The 5,893-nt window shown below is 43.5% G+C and overlaps 1 pseudogene; it reads right to left on the reverse strand.

The window, feature by feature from the left end:
* Positions 1-3,905: 3,905 nt before the first annotated feature.
* Positions 3,906-5,487, reverse strand: LOC121460397 (annotated as a pseudogene).
* Positions 5,488-5,893: the final 406 nt, after the last annotated feature.

A 5,893-nucleotide genomic window follows, 5' to 3' on the forward strand; every position in this document is an offset into this window, starting at 1 on the left:
ATTTATGATAATGTTATAATTTAAAATACATATGTCAACAGAAAACAGCTTTTCTCTTGATAGTGTGCATTAATATCACTCTCCTGAATAAAGAAAAGGAATGGAGAGAGGGGGAGCAAAGGGGTGATGGGGCAGGACCCCAACTCCTCCATCTGTGGGAGTCTTGTGGACCTTTGTTTCTTCTGGGAACTGGTCCATGTCAGCATGTATGTTTGTGTTTCAGGTCTATTGGTTTTTAGGAAGATGAAGATGAGGGTTGTCTCCATGCCAATGGAAAGCCCCTCCAGAATCTTGTTTTCAAGCCTCCAACCAGTATTTGGAGGAGCCCCAGGCCACCAACTAAAAAAAAACAGGAGGAGTCAGCCCAGTACCCAGCACACAGCAGCTTCTTCTCCAGTACAGGCTCAACATGGCGTGCGCACCACTTCAGTCTGTAGGGCTCTTGCAGCATGAAAGGGGAGGATGGTGACTTCATGACCTTGCTCAGCCAATTAGTCATCTTACTCTGAGGAGAAGGACAAACACAAGGGTGGAGAAGGCAAACAAAAGATTGTTCCAGCTGTCTCTAGAATAAACAGATCATTTTATTCGACATTTATGGGGAGCTATTAATTTCATCCTTGACAATCAAATAGCAAAGGATTTTCTATTTATCCTGACAGCAGGAATTCTAGGCTGATACCATCCTTTCATTACAAATGTCATCACTTCAGTCATCATGGAATGTCCTAGAAAGATAAATAAATAAACAAAAGAGTGAAATGAGAATCTGGTTCCTGGGGTGGTTGCAACTTTGATATTTTTACACTTTTCTCTATGTAGAATGTCTTAGGTTGTGGTCATTATCCATTGTAAGCCGAACCATAAAACAACAATACTCATTATTTCCTCACTCCCAAACCACAAGTACTAAGAGTTGGTATCTGGCTCTCACAGGTTACATGGTGGCAGTTGTGAGTTCTGGGGTTGTGAGCCCAGGATTCTTCTCAAAGTGGGGACCACAACTTTTTAGTTTAGTGAGCTGATCTCTGATAATGGTGCAGTGGGGATTGTTTGTAGACCCTTAAAGAAACATAGAAGACTTTGTCCAAAACTTCATGCATAAGAGAAGAGGAAAGCACCAAAACACTCCAAGGTGGACCTGAATCAAGCTATCACAGACCCCTCGAAGCACTTGTGTATTGTCTGAAAGGGACAACCCACCAAAATACCCACATCTTGACATTCTAGCTTGAGTTAATTCATAACTTAGTGCAAAAATGGATCACAGGGTTGGATGGATGCTTTGGTTGAGTTTGGGAAAAGAGGACTTCTACTTAGCTGTAAGAAGTCTTAGCATGGGAATAGTGCAGGTGTCCTCTTTCCCCCAGAGAGTGAAAGTTCCTATCTAAGCATAGTGCCTGTGTGTGCACCGCTGCATCTATACATGTGCTAGCACCAAGGGATGTGGAGCAGAGGGATCTGAAGAGGCTTCCCACGGAAGAGAATGTGGGCTGTGGGCTCTGAAAAGGCCTTTGCAAAGAGGAGGCTCTCAGAACATGAAAAGCAGTTCATTATGGGAAATGTTGAGGGAAATCTCCCAAAAGCGATTCTGAAGTCCAGACCAAGGGAAACCTCAGTGGCTCTAGCGAGGGGGATGGAAGGTGGTGGAAGAGAAAGTTTGAGTCAGAGGTCAGATCATAGATAGGCTTAGAGACTTAATATAAAGACAATAGGAAGGACACATGTGTCTGGGGGCAGTGGGACTTTGAATGGAGGAATGGCTTAATAGAATATATGTAAATGATCATTCTGGATAATGGAGAGCAAGGCATAAACTGTAAGAGGAAAGATGAAACAGAAAGAAAAAAATCCTGGGTGGCTGTGTAAATGATCCCAGGGACGGGAGGGGGCTAGGGCATGAAGGTGGGGGCAGTATGGACAGATTCTCTTGGTTAGAGTCAGCTCTGCCTTGTTCCTGGTTTAGAATGTGACTCCAGAACTCTTGTTCGATCCTGCCCCCAAACTTGCCTATCTTCTTGCTGCCTTGGTGGAATTCTGAAACACAGCTTGCTACAATACAGAGAGGACCAAGAGCTTATTAAGCCAGAACTCCTGCTCATTCTAAGTTCCAAAGCAGTGGCTCACACCTTCTTCCTGCCATCAGTTCCGAGCTTTGTCAGACCTCAACAGTCAATTCCATTGCTCCAGTCCTTGACACTCATTGTATCATTTAAAACTCACTGAGGTGTTTTCTTAGTCTAGACTGCTACAATAAATTGCTATAGACTCAGTAGCTTAAGAAATACATATTTCTTACAGCTCTGGGGACTGGAAGACCAAGGTCAAGATATTGGTTGATTTAGTCTCTAGTGACAGTCATTTCATGATTTTCAGATTTAATTCCTGCTGTATCCTCAAGTAACAGAAGGACAGAGACTTCTCTGGGATGTAATGCCACTAATCCCTTTCACCAGGAGCTTCCTCTCCTACTAATACTCTCACAGTAGGGTTGGTGCTTAAAATAAAAATTTGGACAGTTTACATCATTCCAATCCTACACCCCACCCTGCAATCATATTCTTTTTGTACAAAAAAATTATTCATTGCATTCCAAGAGCTCCTAAAATCTTATCTCATTCTCGTCTAAAGTACAACGTCCAAAATCTTATTTAAATATCATCTAAATCAGATGTGGGTGAGTCTTAAAGTTTAGTTTGTCTGGAGGCAAAATTCTTCATTGGTGGATGTGTCAAGTCAGATAAGTTGAGTGCTTTTGAACTGCAGTGATGAGATGGGTGATGGGCATAGATAGAAGAGAAGCAGAGAGAAAACAGGAGTAATGGCTGGAAACTAAGAGCGCCCACACCTGCCAAGGTGAGTCTTCTGAGTACTTAAGCCTGGAGAGTAATTCTCTGTGATTTGACGTTTTATTTTCAGACCCTAAGCTTTGCTGAGCACAAGTAGAAAGCCATGACATTGGGAAAAGGTTATCTGGCCAACTGAAAGTGAATCAGTTGCCTTCCTTTCAAAAACCAAGGAGGCAGCCTTGATGATCTCTGAATTTCCTTTGAGGTCATTCTTTCCTTGTTTTGAAGAATAGAACACTTTCAAGGCCAATAGCTCTATGAACTTGTCCTGTAAAATCCTAGACATCAGATAACTTTGCTTCATTCTTTCTTATTCTTGTCCAAACTGGCAGTTTTCCTGCTGGGGTAGCTGATTAGTTCCATGGTTTAAACCCACCCTAACCTTATCAAAGGGTCAGTTGGCCACCCTCTCTAAGTTCTCTTCCAGCTGCATTCTCTCTCTCTCTCTCTCTCTCTCTCTCTCTCTCTCTCTCTCACCATTTCATTTCTTAAGATTGAATGTCTGGTTTCTTCTTTGCTTACTAAGTCTGTCTTGGAGTCATTTCTGGTCTTGTTTAATAGGCAGCCAAGAGGACCCAAGCCACTCTTTCAACACTGCCTAGAAATTTCATCACTCACCAATAATTAATCCTTCACAAACCCTGTCTTCCATAAAACATGAGACCACAAGTATGACCCCTGTTCCTTCCCACTTCATAGAAACCATGCCTTTCCTCCAGTTTCCAAACCACATTCCTCATTTCCATTTGATACTTCACCAGAATGACTTTTATCATCTGTCCCTTGCTTGCTATTTTCTTTTCTTTTTCCTTTCTTTTTTGCTCATTTTAGACAGATCTCATTCTATGGCCTTTGCTTTATTTTTTTTATTTTCTCACAGATCTTTTTAATATAAAACAAAGATAAAACACATCTCAATTCTGCAAACTGCCAGCATGTCTTGTTTCTACAAGATGCACACTAGACTGAAGACTACATAGCAAAAAGTCTGTAAGAACATTTGGTTGAAAAAAATAGAAAAAGCAGATCTCTGGGGTGCCTGGGTGCAGCCGACCACTAGAACAGTCCTTGTCTTTTCAGATCCTCGTATGTTTTCTTGTTCACAACATTTCCACTGGAGTCTTCATACTCTTCCTCGGTGTCGGGCTGCCATCGTTCTGAAGCCTTCTGCAGTTTCAGCTTGGCCCACAAGGAGACAGCATCCTCAATCTGTGTCACATTCGCAAAGTGGGTAGTGTTGGGGATGCCCAAGCACCTCATGCCATGAGCATGACACCATTCAGCAAAGGTGCCGCTGGAAGGCCTTTGGTCCTCGGTAGGCGTAGTTCCCACAAATCTCACAGTTGTAGTTAATGTTCAGGCCATGAAGCTTATACAGCCAGTAGGGGATGGGTTTGCCATCCCAGCCCAGGGGCAGGTTTTGGGGTTTGTAAATGATCTCATTCTCTTCATCTTCACGTTCACTCTTGCTGATCTGCTCCTCTTCCTCCTCCTCCCGCTCTTCTGTCCTGGCTTGCTTGCGCTGGACATTTTCATGAGAAAAGACAAGGACTGCTCTAGTGGTCGACTGCACCCAGGCACCCCGGAGATCTGCTTTTTCTATTTTTCCCAACCAAATGCTCTTACAGACTTTTTGCTATGTAGTCTTCAGTCTAGTGTGCATCTTGTACTCATAGATCTGAGCTTCCAGGAAAGCAATGTCTTTGTTCCTCTCAGTGTCTCTTTTCGTGCCCTTTGATTTGGGGTTCTTGGAAAACAGAGAGGTGTTGAGGCACTCTAGGGACTTCCCTTTGGTGCTGAACAGCCTCTGCGCTCACTCCTCTAGGGTCCCGCCACATTTCAGGCCTAAAGCCAACAGTGCAGATTTCAATCTGTCCAGACCCAGAGAGGCTAACTCCTCCCAGGAGGAGAATGCAGAGAGGTCAAGATGGGCTCCAGCATGGGTCAGGGCACTACTTGTCTTTTTCGGCCATCCAGGAAAGGTACCATTATCTCACTTCTTCTCAAAGTCAGTCTGAATCTTCCCAAAGAGCTCATTCTGGTCCTGAAGGGGCTTCACTCTATCTGTGTAATCTTGGAGGTACTCCATTTCCAGGTATCTCTTATACTCTGCGTTCTTTCTTTCTTTAGGAATGTCAAACAATTGGTCAAAGATGGACAGGTATGTGATATAACCCAGCTTCTCAGACGCCTTCAGGTTAATGTACTTAAGGTAGCAGTCATTGAGATCAATATCCCTCTTCATCTGTGAACTCCACCAAGTTTTGTGCCTCTTCGTTTGGATTCTCTCGGGCCTCAGGAGCTCCTCAAATTCCACTGACATTGGCACACAGATCTCATTTGGGTGCTTCCGATGAAATTCCTTTATCTGCTTGAGCCTATTATAGAATTCAGCAAACCCATTGGGTCCTGAAATAGCATTGAGTTCTTCTTTTCGCAGTCCATCTTTATCATCATACAAATCCCTCAGGTTCCCACTGACTTCCATGTATCTATCTTGCATGGCCCGAGTGCGGTGATCGGAATTGATCTGGTCCCGGAGCGTGGACTTCTTAGTGAGCATCTCTTTGGCCATGACATCCATGAGCCGTTCCTTCTCCTCGTGATAGTGCCGTTGCTGCTCCAGAATTGTTTCCATTTTCCCCTAGCCATGGCGCTTCAATTCAGACCACCAGCACAGGCGGAAGCCTGGCCTTTGCTTTAGAGTCCAAACTTGTGACTGGTTTGGACTCCGAAGTGCTAAGGTTAGAGAATTACAGACATGTCCTGTCATTCCTGGCTTTGTCTGTATTTCAACCAACATTCTGTTTATAGTTACTTAGATATTTTCCAAGAAGATGAAACCTTTCTCTATAGCTCTCTCTTCTTTATGAGATCTCACCAGAACTAATTTGAAACCTCACCTGACTTTCTTAAACCTTGTCTTCTTCTACCATGCACCCAAGCTATTCCAACCTCTTTTCATTACCCAGTTCCAAAGACATTTACATATTTTTAGGCATTTCTCACAGCAGCGGTCCCCATTCATGAGAACTGATTCCTGT

Source organism: Microtus oregoni, unplaced genomic scaffold (genome assembly GCF_018167655.1).
Source record: "Microtus oregoni isolate MIOR12 unplaced genomic scaffold, Mior012 000020F_ref0000438, whole genome shotgun sequence".
Taxonomy (NCBI): domain Eukaryota; kingdom Metazoa; phylum Chordata; class Mammalia; order Rodentia; family Cricetidae; genus Microtus; species Microtus oregoni.